Source organism: Bos mutus, chromosome 1 (genome assembly GCF_027580195.1).
Source record: "Bos mutus isolate GX-2022 chromosome 1, NWIPB_WYAK_1.1, whole genome shotgun sequence".
NCBI lineage: Eukaryota > Metazoa > Chordata > Mammalia > Artiodactyla > Bovidae > Bos > Bos mutus.
In genome coordinates this window covers 79575048-79591086 of record NC_091617.1, presented here as the reverse complement: position 1 = coordinate 79591086, position 16039 = coordinate 79575048, and positions in this window count along the sequence as shown.

Below are 16039 nucleotides of genomic sequence, written 5' to 3'. Positions count from 1 at the left end.
CAATACTGTCATTACGAAAAACACATCAAGATAATTTCTGACTCTGGGATGATTATGATTTCACTCCAAAGCTCTTATGAAATATTTCATCGTATTGGGTGCTATTCTGAGTCCTGCTCATGGTAAACTAGAACAGAGTCAAGCACAGGCATTAGCTATTTACCATAGTCAACTGAGAAAAAGAAATATTTTTATTATATTTTAAATGTTGAGTTTTTATTTAAAACATTCCCCTCCATTGTACTGTCCAGACTGAAGAGGCAGTCAACAAAAAGAAACTTGTACAATCACTTTAAAGAATTACAGAATAAGATAAAGATGCCATTGACAAGATGACGGAAGTGGACGTGTCTTCTTTTTTGTCAGTCTTAGTTTAAATACTTGGCAGCTCATCACACGTTTAAGGCATCCTGAGTGCTCAGAGCATGTGTGTGGTGATTGGTGCTTCTACTCATCTTTAGTCGAATTGGATTCACATATTCAGCCTATATGCTTCTCTGATAACTCAGTTGGTAAAGAATCCGCCTGTAATGCAGGAGACCCCAGTTCGATTCCTGGGTCAGGAAGAGCTGCTGGAGAAGGGCTAGGCTACTCACTCCAGTATTCTTTGGCTTCCCTTGTGGCTCAGCCAGTAAAACATCCGTCTGCAATGAAGGAGACCTGGGTTCGATCCCTAGGTTGGGAAGATCCCCTGGAGTAGGGAAAGGCTACCTATTCTAGTATTCTGGCCTGGAAAATTCCATGGAGAAGTCCATGGGGTCGCAAAGAGTTGGACGCAACTGAGTGACTTTCACTTCATTTCACTTCACTTCACTTCACTTCACGTTCAGCCTATGGGAGCCTCAAAGCAAAAAGAAGAGAAATAAATTTCAAAAGACATGGACGCTTTCCCTTGAAGAGCTTACAATCCCTTTGGGAAACCAAGACAAAGCATAGGGAACAGATATTTAATCCAAGCAACATCTTTGTGGAGCAGTGAACTTGACTAATGTGATGGGAAGATGTTGAAGAGGTGGAAGGACCAAAGTGGAGAGAGAAAATAAAGCCCAAGTGAAATGGTTCTTAAAAAAAAATTTTATCGAAATATAGTTGACCTAACATGTTGCATTACTTTCAACTGTACAGCAAATGATTGACATATGTGTATATGCATGCTGCTGCTACTGCTAAGTCACTTCAGTCGTGTCCGACTCTGTGTGACCCCATAGACAGCCCACCAGGCCCCACCGTCCCTGGGATTCTCCAGGCAAGAACACTGGAGTGGGTTGCCATTTCCTCCTCCAATGCATGAAAGTGAAAAGTGAAAGTGAAGTCGCTCAGTCGTGCCCGACTCTTAGTGACCCCATGGACTGCAGCCTACCAGGCTCCTCCGTCCATGGGATTTTCCAGGCAAGAATACTGGAGTGGGGTGCCACTGCCTTCTCCCAAGTCACTTCAGTCATGTCTGACTCTTTGCGATCCTATGATTATAGTCTGCCAGTCTCCTCTGTCCATGGAATTCTCCAGGCGAGAATACTGGAGTGAGTTACCATGCCCTCCTCCAGGGGATCTTTCCGACCCAGGGATTGAACCTGTATTTCTTACATCTGCATTGGCAGGCAGGTTCTTTATCACTAGCACCAGCTGGGAAGCCCAGATGTGTGTATACCTATGTGTATATACATAGATAGATAGGTAGATATATTCTTTTTAAGGTTTTTTTCCACTATAGGTTATTAAGAGATATTGAGTATAGTTCCCTGTGCTACCAAGTGGGAGTTTAGATTTGTCAGTTTAGATTTGTCTCGGTTCTGTCTCATCACAACAAAGATTTGGAGCGATGGACATTAAAGCCCTCAGCGTGTCACAGCTCTCGGGTCTTGGACAGACTGTGTTATAGCTCTTAGACAAATCAGTGTTACAGCTCTATTTTATTTAAAAAATAGCAAAAGAATCCATCCTCGAGGCTGAGGGCATGCCAACTCAAGGACGTGTAAGAAGAGAGTGGGGGAGTGCGCCAGCGTGCGGTGGGGAGAGAGAGAGAGAAAGACAGCATGTGCTTTGGCTTCTCTTTTTATATGTTTTTTTTCCTCCCCCTGGGCCTGCCCTATGTAAATTGGGCTAGCCAGGAGTGCTGTTTGTTCTACCTGAGGTCCTCACTCAGGTCCTCGGACCTTTCTTTGACCTTCCTTTGTTCTATTTTCACGGGCTTTTCCCTTCCTTGTCTTTTAGCCACCGCCATTTTGGACTCCTGTTTCCTATTCTACCTACCTAACAGATTGAAATAATCAGTGTGGAACCTGTCATATAAACGGGGAAGTAGCATTAGATAGCTTAGTTTTATGGACTAAGCCTGTAGAAAACATGTGAGAACCTGCAATAACATGACTCCTTATATCAAAAAGAACATGAAGAGATGGTTCCCTGAAAATAACCTTCATTTCTACTACTGATCTAGAAACCCGAAACTAGCAGCAGACCTTTGTTATAACAGCTCTCCTGCCTTTTATCTTCTCTACATGATGTTTGGAGATGGTACTCTACTGCGTTTGGAAATAACACTATTCTATCATGGCAATTTAAATATGGATGAAACAGTAGCTCCTGGAGAGAATATAAATACAAGCTTTTTAGGTGAGTAATATTTACCAGCTGAGTGACTTAGTACTGTGTCAACTGGGCTAAATAGGAATTTTTTAAAAAACAAAAACAAAAAAACACGCTTTGCTATGTGACTCTAGGCTAGAGTTGTTCAGAGGAGAAATTTATCTGTGATTGAGAAAATGAAATGGAGCAGTGCTGCTCCTCCCGAAAGTCGTAGGGTAAGACGCAGAGATGCTGCTCACTCCTGCTGCTTTCATCCTCCCTGCTTTGAGTGTGACAACCCCCCGCCACCCCAATACCAGCCACGTGGACCTCCGGCCACATGAGTCCCACCAGGACCACAACCTTCCACAGATGTCTTCACCAACTCTCCTTCACTGTCCCTCTGGCAGCCGGATGGGTTTGTCCAGATTTCCCTAAAATTTCTGGTTTCTAAAAGCACCAATGCCTCTGTATAGAACAAGGAACTCTGCTCAATATTCTGTAATAATCAAAGTGGGAAAAGAATTTTTAAAAGAATCAGTTCAGTTCAGTTCAGTCGCTCAGTCGTGTCTGACTCTCTGCGACCCCATGAATCGCAGCACGCCAGGCCTCCCTGTCCATCACCAACTCCCAGAGTTCACTCAGACTCATGTCCATCGAGTCAGTGATGCCATCCAGCCATCTCATCCTCTGTCATCCCCTTGTCCTCCTGCCCCCAATCCCTCCCAGCATCAGAGTCTTTTCCAATGAGTCAACTCTTCACATGAGGTGGCCAAAGTACTGGAGTTTCAGCTTTAGCATCAGTCCTTCCAAAGAACACCCAGGGCTGATCTCTTTCAGAATGGACTCGTTGGACCTCCTTGCAGTCCAAGGGACTCTCAAGAGTCTTCTCCAACACCACAGTTCAAAAGCATCAATTCTTTGGTGCTCAGCCTTCTTCACAGACCAACTCTCACATCCATACATGACCACAGGAAAAACCATAGCCTTGACTAGACGAACCTTTGTTGGCAAAGTAATGTCTCTGCTTTTAAAAGAATAGATACATATATATGGCTATACACCTGAAATTAACACAATGTTGTTAATCAACTATGCTCCAATATAATTTTTTAAAGTACCAGTGCCTGAGGAGGGCTGATTTGTAACCTTTCAACTCCTTTTCCCTGGATCTTACTTCCCTAGCCCCTCCCACCATGGTGTAAAGTCTGATTTCTAAGGTAAATTCTTTGTACTGTAATCTTCACAGTGGTTCTGCTTTCCTGATCAAACCTTGACTCATACACCAGGCTTTTCCCTCCTATCTTTTCACTACGGGAACACAACCCATCGCTTTGGAACACAGAGCCAGGCCCAAGAATACAACTGCCTTTAAGCATCTCCTAGGAAATAAGTAAAGTTTGTTCCTGCCCTAAGAAGATCAATTTAGTGGTGGACATAGACATATAAAAGTGTATATATATAGTTACCATATGTAAAATAGATGACCAGTGCAAGTTCGATGCATGAAGCAGGGCACTCAAAGCCGGTTCTCTGGGACAACCCAGAGGGATGGGATGGAGAGGGAGGTGGGAGGCAGATTCAGGATGGGGGGCCACATGTACATGCGTGGGTGATTCATGTCGATGTAGGGAAAAAACCACCACAATATTGTAATTAGCCTCCAATTAAAATAAATAAAAATTTTAAAGGCCAATAAACATATGAAAAGTATACAATTTTTATTACACCCATAATTATCAAATAAATGTAAATTATAACTTTAAAAAAGTGTATATAGATCAGCATAAAGATTACATCAGTAGGTAGAGTTGTGCTTAAGGGGCAGTGAGAGCAGGAAGGAAGAGTTGAGTCTGAGAGGCTGTAAGCAACCTGAGATGCCTCATATAGCATTGTATTGCCAGGGCCCAGGCACACTGCCATAAAGAAACTTAGTGTTCAGCCAACATTTCCTGAATTGAAGTAAACTGAACTTGTGTATGGCACAGCATTAAGCCCTAAAAATACATACGCATTGAACAAGACAAACAGTTCTTGCCTTTTCCCTGGATCTTACTTCCCTAGCCCCTCCCACAATGGTGTAAAGTCTAATTTCTAAGATAAATTCCTCATACTGTGGTTCTCATAGTGGTTCTGCTTCCAACTAGTGTAGTGGTTCATAAATGTTAGCGTGTATCAGAATCTCCTGGAAGGCTTGTTAAAACCTGAATTGCTGGGGCCCATTTCCAGAGTTTCTTACAAGGTGGGTGTGTGGTGGAGCCCTGGAATTTGAGTTTCTAACAGGTTCCCAGGAGATGCTAGTGCTTCCAGTTCAGGTAACAGACTTTCAGAACTGCTGGTGTAACAGTTCCCCACCTGGCAACTTTCGGAAAATACAAACTCTGTTAGAGCATCGTCCCAGACCTATTAAATCATGTTTTAAAGGCTTTGCAGGTGATTTTAATCTGCAGGTCAGGGTTGAAACCACTGATGTTAATGGTAGCAGTTACCATGTATTACTTGCTTGCTATGTTCTGGACACATCTGAGGAGCGCATACTCATTATCACTCTGTGAACCCCATTTTACAAGTAAGAAAACCTCATAGAGGTGAGATAAGCTGGCTAAAATCACACAGCAAGTGTTGGGAGGAGAGGCAGGATTGAATCGTCTTTCTGACCTCAGAATCCACGCTTAGAAGACCAATGACTGGGCCTCACAGAAACTGCGCACCTGATTTGAATATTGAATGATGCATAGAAGTGTCCCAGGCAGGCCAAGGGAAAGAATATTTCAGGGTAAAGTACTGAGCTCCACATTTCCAGAGGTGTGAAGAGGTCAGAAGTTAGAGGTATTCTGGGGAGGGCCTCTGAGCTGGGTAGGCAGGCAGGACAGAATGACATGGATGGCTATTGTCCTCCAAGATTCTAGAATTCTGTAATGAGGCAATCTAGAACCTATGGACCAAGAGGAGAAAGAGATAGGCAGTGACGTTTGCTCAGTTTCCCTGAAAGACTAATAATGAGCAGAAACCTCTCTCCCGCATTTCATTTCTGTTTTGAACATCTACTACCCTCATTCCAAAATCTTATTCACCTCAAAACAACTTTTGTTGTGTGCTGTGTCATATCGATTCTTTGAAACCCCATAAACTATAGCCCACCAGGCTCCTCTGTTCATGGGATTTTTCAGGCAACAATACTGGAGTGAGTTGCCATTTCCTTCTCCAGGGAATCTTCCTGACCCAGGGATTGTCTCCTGTGTCTCCTGAATTGTAGGCAGATTTTCTACCGGTTGAGTCATCAGGAAAGCCCTAAACAACTTTACGCTAGTTCTATGTGCTAGTTCTAGGTAAATATTAATCAATATAAACCAGAACATAAGACAGGAAAATGTAGGACTAAGATGGAGGCTGTTCACATGCAAATATTCATTTAAATGTTGAAATTCACTATTAATTTTTCTCTAAGGTTCCTGACATCTGTATTCTTTCTTTTTATATACTATTTTATAGTACATACTTTAATGTTTAGTGTGGGAAATGTAGAAAATACAGAATAAGGTAAAGCAAGAAATAAAAACCTCTGTCATCTCATCAGACTTGCTCTAGTGGCTCCGATGATAAAGAATCTGCCTGCAATGCAGGAGACCCGGTTTTGATCCCTGGGTCGGGGAGATTCCCTGGAGAAGGGAATGGCAACCCACTCCAGTATTCTTGCCTTGAGAATTCCATGGACAGGGGAGCCTAGCAGGCTACAGTTCATGGGGTGGCAAAGAGTCAGACACGACTAAGTGACTAACACTTTGACTGCTTTCAGTCTCATCAGCCAAAGGAAACTACTGTTGAAATTTTGGTTATGACTTTTCAGAAATATTTTCTCCAACTACCTGAAGGTATGCGTATTCCAAAAAGGAAATTATCTTGTAAATATAACATATAATCTCTAATTTTTACTCAATATATATCATGACCACTTTTTATGCCCATAGATTTGATTTTCATAAATTCATTCCCAACTGTGATAAATATATGAACAACTTTTTAACAATGATACACTGCTGAGAAACTGTAGCGGGTAAGAAAATTCAGTAAGTATGGTATTTGTTGTTGCTGTTACTCTGGGGATACTAGAAAAGGTAGATCCATAAAATAGGTGGAGGCTCATCTGAGTAGCTGACTCACAGTAGTCTTTACTTTCTGAATAAGTGTTCTAAATTTGAAAGGTGATTCAGCTTAAATCTTATACAAGTGAGTGAGGATTCTTTGTGAAAGTTTAGCCCCAGCAAGAAGCAAGTTTTCCCTCGTGGCCAGGAAAAATGAGAAACAAATCGAAGAGCACAAGAGGCCCTCACCTTCCCCCGGTTTCTTTCCTCCTATACGGGGAACTGCTGCCCCCCAGAGGATAAATGCAGAAGTGACGGTCTTTGTGGGAAGTTCGTAGTGGCTCACCGGTAAAGAATCTGCCTGCAATGCAGGTTCGATCCTGGATGGGGAAGATCCCCTGGAGGAATAGTAACTCACTCCAGTATTCTCGTCAGGGAAAATCCTACGGACAGAGGAGCCTCACGGGCTACTCAAGGCCACTTGAAGAAAGTGCTTTTTCTTTTTAATGAATGTATTGCCATCCTTTCTTTTCATTGTTCTTAGAGGGCTGCTGCATCATTTCAGTTTGCCTAAGAGTTCACCAATTCCTTTTGTTGTATGCTGTGGATTTTTTTCCTATATGAAAGTTCTTATGTACCCAGGAAGATGTAGGACTCTGAAAGGCAAGGTAGCCTTTCTGAAGCAGCAAAAGATTTCTGTCCTGGAGGACCGGTGTAGATATGCCACAAAAGACAGAGGACAAGAGCCTCCCTCGATAGAAGTCTTTGCATTATATAGGATGACTCAAGCATGGAAGAAATTAGAAAAGGAAGTCGAGTTAAATTTCTCAAATTCAATGGGCCTCCTATAATTGGTGACAAAAGACCACTAAGACTTATGAGTCTAAGGGAAAGGATCATAAAGATTCTCCAAAAAAAGTGAAACATTAAGCCTGATGGGAAATTCTCTAAGCTGTGAAGAAAGATAAATGCTGGGTTGTCACTCTGTCTGCAAGTGCCTGGCAATAAAACTACACTCTAGAGTTTATAGAAAGGAATCAAGTAGGTGAACATCAGTCTTCGGAAAATTGAAACTTAAAAGGTCTTTTTTCTAGGAAAAGGTAACTTCCAAGTGGAAAATTTTAAATTTAGATGAGAGTTAAAACTCTAACCAAAATAAAATTTAAAATATATAAATGTATAAAAATAACTAAATTATTATACAAATTTAATAATTTATATTTTTGAATAATAATTTAATATAATTTATTAATAATACAAATTTAAACATTACTGTTTCTACTATAAATACTCTAAAAACATTTTTAGATGAGGAAAAGGAAAATTTAACTTCATTGAATGACCTGTTGTCTCTCTTATTTATACTGTAAAAAATAGAGATAGAATTTATAATGTAAAACATGGCAGACTGACCACAGGCCAACAGTGAGTAGTTATAAAAAGGGAAGGAAAAGATTAAACAAATACAGGAGACCCCTTTCATTTGTAAGATGATGAATTATAAAGATACAGCTTCCAATTGAAAAGACTTTGAAAAATCCTTTTAACCAAGATTCACGGTTTTCATGTTACTTTTAAAATACATGAATAAAATTAAATAAACAGTAAACCATAAGCCAGATTTATATAATACTATTCAAATACTTTAAAAATTTATTTCATATATTCTGGATGTGGAAGATAGCTGTATTTCTCCTGGTTTTGCTATGTGAGAAATAAAAATGCAAATATAGCATTTTATTTCATGTGAGAAATTCAACATTTTACAAAATGCTAAATTAAAGTTCCAAAATTCTAAACACTTGCCCTATAAATTATTGCTTAAAATATATAGACATGTATGACATACAATTGGATTGAGTTTTTGAATGACTGGTATCATTAGAAACTAGTCTCAAAAAGCTTAGACAATACCGTAATTTATTGTGGAGTTTCTCCACTACCTTTTATGTATAAGCTTATAACTTATGACAGCTCTCTGATAAAAATTTAAAATCAGCATTGGACTTTAATGTCCACTTAATATATTTGTCTAAAATTGTAGATTGTCTTTGGAAACTTAGACTAATAGTTTATTGAGATACTTAATTACGAATTAATATTTCCCTGGGAACTTTAAAAAATATTAAAATTCAGAGAACCAAGAACTGTGAAGAATCTAAGATTTTACTCTAATTTCAGCCAACAAGCTAGTCATCCCCAGTTTCATGGACGTTGGGAGAAAACATAGGATGCCTGGGTCAGAGTCAGTATTCTTCCCAGCAACCCAGCACTTCATCAGTCTCCTATGTGCCAGTTTCTACAGAGTAACACAAAGAGGGTCAGGATGTACCTGCATTGCCCACATAGTGGACTGCATTTACAAGAGAGGACGCCTGAATTTAAAGAACACTAATATTTCACAATGAGCAGTAAGATCATCTAACCTTTATACTGGAGGGGGACATTATCATGATGGGCAGTAAATAAAACACATCCTTTGCTCTGGAGGGATAAACAATTTCTATTTCCTGGTTGTTGACAGTACAGACATCTTTGAAAGATAGTCCAGAACAAAGGAAGTCATTGCTTCTGGTCTTAGGATGTGCAGAATCCTGAGAAACCCATGGAGAATGGTCTCCCAACACAGAGAGAAATAAAAAACGAAATGCATAGTTCCTACATAATACCTATGCATGGTTTTATACATGTATTCTCATTTGTGCATGAACACTTTTTTATTCAGAATACTCAAGATAAAAAAGCATGTGCATGCTTGTTGCTCAGTCATGTTCAACTCCCTGCAATTCCATGGACTGTAGCCCATCAGGGCCCTCTGTCCCTGGGATTTCCCAGGCAAGAATACTGGAGTGGGTTGCCATTTCTTCCTCTAGGTGATCTTCCCAACCCAGGGATCAAACCTGCATCTCCTGTCCTGCATTGCAGGCAGATTCTTTACCTGATGAGCCATTATATATATAAACATCAAATGATGATATACTTGATAAAGTTGTTTTAAGAGCTGGAGTTTTAAAGCTTTAAGTATTGTTATTTAAACTTAGATGACTATATCATTGCATGAGTGCACATGTGTATATCCAAGTTATATTAAGGTTAATAATTTAAATATATATATATATGTAACAGAGGAGACTTGTTTAGGAAAGGAAAATTGGTCTCTGGGTATGTCATTTATTGTCAACATGAAGCAGGTGGAAGTTCTTTTCCTAAATTATATTCTGACATGGGAGTAAAAATCGTCACACCTCTGTGTGTGCCCTCTCTCCTTTCCCAAGTGTGACAATATTTACACTGATCCTTGGGGTACTTTTGAATACTTCACGATTGTACCGAGGTTCCTCACTGCTAAAAGAATTATATTTTCCACTGTTACCTCTCTATGGCTGTTATAACATATCCATTTTTAATTTTCAGTCACTTTTGCCATTATTTTTATCAACTGTCCAGTCTCTTTGGGCCACCTTATCATATATCATTTCTATAACTTAACCACAAATTCAGAAGATTTAGGCACTCACAGGATATCATTTTCACCCCAACCATCTTTGTTGCTCCCCAGAGTAACCAAGATTGACTCCCTTATCTCATTCAGGTCAGCACCTGCCAACAAGAAAGGGAGTCCAGGAGTGAATGGGCCTGATTTATATGCTGTAGTTTTTCCAGAATTGCTCCAGAGTCTTGTAAAAGGTGCTGTTTTTTTGGTCAGCACTTCAATGTTGAAAACGATGGTAAGAGGCAGCATTCTTCCCCTCCTTGGGAACTCAGTGAAGAGTTGTTAATATGAGTGTGCTCTCATGATTGTGAGCCTCTCTTTAGGATGCGTGGAAACAGCGCACATAGAAAGGTGACACAATGATTATTTGAAAAAAGACTTCTAAGAAATAGTTTATTTCCAGGTCTGGAACACTTCTGCCTGTTAATAATAGCTGGATACATTTCACTGGATAGATTGTAAAAAAACGTTTTGTTTTAAGGCTCCATGTATATATAGTAATGCCTTCACTGATTTTGCCATCTTAGATTAATCAAGGGTGATGTTAAAATAGAAATTTCAAAGAAGAGGAGGAGAAAGAGAGAAGGAGGAAAAGGCAGGAAGGAAGGACCAACCCATTGGTTAAAGATTGTGAAAAACCTGGGTTAAAGTGGCCAGAAATACTGCCCATACCCAAGAAGCAAGTAGCAGAGGTTACCTCTGGGGAGAGGAATATGAATTACCATCTACTTTTGTTCTTTTGCATTTTGTACAGTGTGTATAACTGCCTATCAAAAAGTTCATATAATAATGCTCTTCCAGATTATAATGTCACATATATGATCCTTGAATTACACTTAATACAGATATAACTGCACATGTACAAATAATGATGGGGCAAAGCTGTTCACGGCAGCACTGTGTGTAATAGCAAATGATGGGAAGTATCTAAATGTCCACCAAGGGGATCAGTGAGATAAACTGCTTACATTCATATAATGAGATACAATGCAGACCTCAGGAAGGATCAAGCAGGCTGTTATGCACGGATACGGACTCTGTATCTCCAAAATATGTTTAGAAAATAAAAGATACAGAAAAGTAAACTAAGCTATCATTTTCTATAAAATAGACATGCATTTTCTTGCTTATGTGTTAACAAATATATCTAAAGGATACAGAAGAATAATATTATTGGTTGAATCTGGGGAGAAAATTAGCCAGCAGTAAGACAAGAGTCAGAGGATGGCTTGTCACTGTATACACTTTCGTACCTTTTAAACTTTAAATCTTGTAAATATGTTACCTATTCAAAATTATAAAAATAAAAACTTACAGAAGAAGAGGATAAGAGTGAAATGTTACCAATTTCAAAAAACCTCTTCCATAGACATTTTTTATACCTCCACCAAACTTCAATTGGTATCCCAACAAAATCCGTTTAGACTATCTCTGAAATTATCCCAAGACTGAGAAATAGAAAGAACGCGGCAACTGAACTATTCTGTAGAGACAAAGGAGGAAACCCAAGTAATTTCCCACAGATGAAAACTCTTTTTGATGTATAAGTATGCATATACCAGAGTGCTTTTCCTATGCATTTCTTTAAACTTTTAAAATTGTGACATAATTTTAGACTTACAGAAGAATTGTAAAATAACACAGACAGTTCTTGACACCACCATTCACCCAGCTTTCCCTAATGTTAACATCTTGCATAATCATATCACAATTATCAAAGATAAGAAATTAGCATTAGTATAGTACTACACCACAGACTTCATTCTGACTTCTGTGAGCATTCAAACTATGTTTCAAAACTTACTTGATTCAAAAATCAAGCCATTAAGAGCATAAACATTGCTTTCTGTTACACAGCAAAATAAATTGTAGTTTTTGTCTTTCGTCACAAATATTTTTGCAAATGTTCAAAATAACTAAATAGTGTTCTGAAGATTTTTAAATATTTGTTTTTGTTTATTATAAGGGGTTCCCAGGTGGCACTAGTGGTAAAGAACCACCTGCCAATGAAGGCGACATAGGAGATGTGTGTTCAGTCCCTAGGTGGGAAATCCCCTGGGAAAGGGTATGGCAACCCACTCCGGTATTCTTGCCTGGAGAATCCTAAGGACAGAGGAGCCTGGTGGGCTACAGTCCATGGGGTCACACAGTGTCGGAAAGGACTGAAGCAGCTGAGCACGCATGCATGTGTATGGTAAGACAAACTGAATTCATATTGAAAAAAGTGGCATCTGCAGAATTGTGGATTTGGCTTAAGAGACTTAAATTATGGCCTGAAAGCGTTTCTCATGTTTTATCAATTGATCATAAGGTTTTACTAGTCAAGAAGTTTTGAATTATCCACTTAATTGAAGACATTTTCATTCCATTCTTGAGTCTATCATGAAAAGCAGTGGTTCTCAAAGTGCAGTTCTCAGATCATCAACATTACCTGGGAACTTGTGAGAGCATGCAAATTTCTAGCAATCTGTGTTTTACCAAGCCCTGGGTAATTCTGAAAGTTAAACTTTAAAAATCTCTGATTAGAAGTGTTTTAATGACTAAAAGGTGGGAGAAGGAGAAGGGAGGAACTAATAGAGAACAGAAATTCTCTGTGGAACATTCAACTGGCCTGCTTGTTAACGGGAAAGTTTGGTTTAAACTTGTCTCCAAGTACTTCATTTCTTTTAAACATAGACTTAACTTTTGCTATGCATCAGAGTTTCACCTTTGACTTGAGTAAGCTGGTTCCAAAGACTACAAAACGAGTAATGTAGAACCTCTACATTGATGATCTTTTCTGCCAGAAATGTATTTGATCACTTTCTCACTAGGAAATAACTACAGGTGATCCTCATTTTGCACAGTTCTCATAACCACAGATTTCAGTCACAGTGGTCTAAACTAAGACCAGTCCCCCAACAGCACCATGCAAACTTCAGTTACCACAGGACGTTACCTGCGACGACATAGTACGAACTTCACCGTCCTCAAAGCACTAGGGAAATAAAAGATGTGCATCAAGATCTGCAGCCAATCACATCCATTCTTTCAAAGTCTGTAGAAGACTGCTGCTGCTGCTGCTGCTAAGTCGAGTCAGTCATGTCCGACTCTGTGTGACCCCATAGACGGCAGCCCACCAGGCTCCTCCATCCACGGGATTTTCCAGGCAAGAGTACTGGAGTGGGTTGCCAGTGCCTTCTCCGCTGTAGATGACACCATGAATCTGTTATTCAGTATGCAGTCGCTGTTTTGTCTTCCAGTAATAAAAGAGAGAATTGTTTAAGAAAGATGAAAGTGCAGCCAAAAAAGTGAAATTGGAAATGAATAGAATGTTTGTACCACTGCATCTAGGCATGGAGCCAGGGGAATTTTGTGAAGGTGAACTTAGTGTCATAAATGAGGAAAGTGGTTGTTACACCAAGGATGAAGAAGTGCCAGTGGAAGTGATACCTGCAAAAATCTTTACACTGAAAAACCCTCAAAGAGATTTTGTAACACTGATATCACTAAAGATAAAATCTTATAAGCAAAAATAAGTTGTCAAATTGTACTCCCCTGAGAGCAGAGGGCATATACAAGTGGATCAGTGAAACTTTAGGCAGTACGGAGCTGAAAAATTATGTAGTAAGTTGGAAATATTTTAGCTCAGAGATTGTTGTATCTTGTATAAGTTACTTTTGTTGATGGACAATCTAGTCACAATCAAGCCAAGAAGAGGGCTATATCCCAGGACACAGGTTTGCAGAAGCTCCAAGAACTGTTCCACTGGCCTAGAGTTAGAGATGTATTTGTATACAATCTTGAGACAAAGAATTTATGGAACACGTCGACAGTTCAGCCTTGTACATCAGGTTCATCAGAGATGTTTAGTTACATGTGTACAGAGTTAGCCTTTGACCAATGTGACCCCCTTTTGGGATTAAAAAGAATATTAATCTTCAAATTACAATGCTGGTGTCTCAAGAAAGAGTCCGTTTTTCTCAAAGGTTGATGACATTGTCCTGCTTTGAGGAGATCTGGTTAATGTATCATGCAGGTGATGTGCATTGGGAAACACCCATCACAAATCAGGCCTTTTTTTTTTTAAATGTCTTAATTCGATTGTCTTGTCACAGAAAAGTTTATGACTTTTCCTCATCACATTTATCATCTAACGTTTGATTGCTTGATGCTTGTCATTTTAGTAAGTTACTGGTCTGGTGATAAATTAATTGTCTTCTTGTTTTCTAAAAGATATAAATACTTGTGAATATGCTAAGTTAGAAAGGATTTTTGGCTCTTCTCCCACATTTGTGGTAAAGAAGGAAGGGGAGGAGCAAAAGGAGAGGACAAGGGAGGGGAGAGGGGGGAAACTGGAGAAGACGAGGTGCTGTCTGCCCACACACCCACAGTTCTCTACACGGACCGCCCGATCGCACGTACACCTTCAGGAGGGCCCTAAATCCAGAGACCTACTATTTTACTTTTTTTTGAAGAGTAAACTTCTAGACTAGCCAGAGTAAAGGAGAAAAAGTTGCCTAACTACATGGAGTAGGGAAGGACTTATTTTTCTTTTTTCTCATTTAATTTCACATTTATTCTCATTATCTTGAGCTGGGAAAGAAGAGAGTCATTGAGTGTATATAACTGCAGTATTTTGTCATCTTTCAGATAGAACTGGGGAGAAGGCAATGGCACCCCACTCCAGTCCTCTTGCCTGGAAAATCCCGTGGACGGAGGAGCCTGGTAGGCTGCAGTCCATGGGGTTGCTATGAGTCGGACATGACTGAGCGACTTCACTTTCACGTTTCACTTTCATGCGTTGGAGAAGGAAATGGCAACCCACTCCAGTGTTCTTGCCTGGAGAATCCCAGGGACGGGGGAGCCTGGTGGGCTGCTGTCTATGGGGTCGCATAGAGTCAGACACGACTGAGCGACTTAGCAGCAGCAGCAGCAGATAGAACTGGGATCCAGTTTCTAACGTCCTTTTAAGCTCAGGATCTGAATCAGAGTCAGAAGAGGTTGACTGCAGCTGGAGGCTGGGGCTGGGGGTGGTGGTGCAAGGAAGAAAGCAGGGGACCTTTGACCTTGGAGGACTTCTGTTCCAGTGCTCCCATCCAAGTACCTGAGGAAACTCCATGTAGATTATATATGGGGGAGGGGGGGTCGGTGGGGAGGGCACAGAGCTCCCCAAAGGGAGTCTGCTTGGCACAGACCTGGGACTGGTATTCAGGAGGTGGCAGGCTGGTCACATGTGCACAGGGAGGACCCCAGGAGACACTGTCCAACCATCTGTATCCCAGGATCCTACAAAGGGACCTCTTCATCAGGACAGGACTGGCTGGGGCTTGCTCCTTGACCTCATTAATCAGTTCAGTTCAGTCACTCAGTCGTGTCCGACTCTTTGCGACCCCATGAATTGCAGCACCCCAGGCCTCCCTGTCCATCACCATCTCCTGGAGTTCACTCAAACTCACGTCCATCGAGTCGGTGATGCCATACAGCCATCTCATCCTCTGTCGTCCCCTTCTCCTCCTGCCCCCAATCCCTCCCAGCATCAGAGTCTTTTCCAATGAGTCAACTCTTTGCATGAGGTGACTTGGCCAAAGTATTGGAGTTTCAGCTTTAGCATCATTCCTTCCAAAGAAATCCCAGGACTGATCTCCTTTAGAATGGACTGGTTGGATCTCTTTGCAGTCCAAGGGACTCTCAAGAGACTTCTCCAACACCACAGTTCAAAAGCATCAATTCTTCAGCGCTCAGCTTTCTTCACAGTCCAACTCTCACATCCATACGTGACCACTGGAAAAACCATAGCCTTGACTAGATGGACTTTTGTTGGCAAAATAATGTCTCTGCTTTTTAATACGCTATCTAGGTTGGTCATAACTTCCTTCCAAGCAGTAAGCGTCTTTTAATTTCATGGCTGCAATCACCA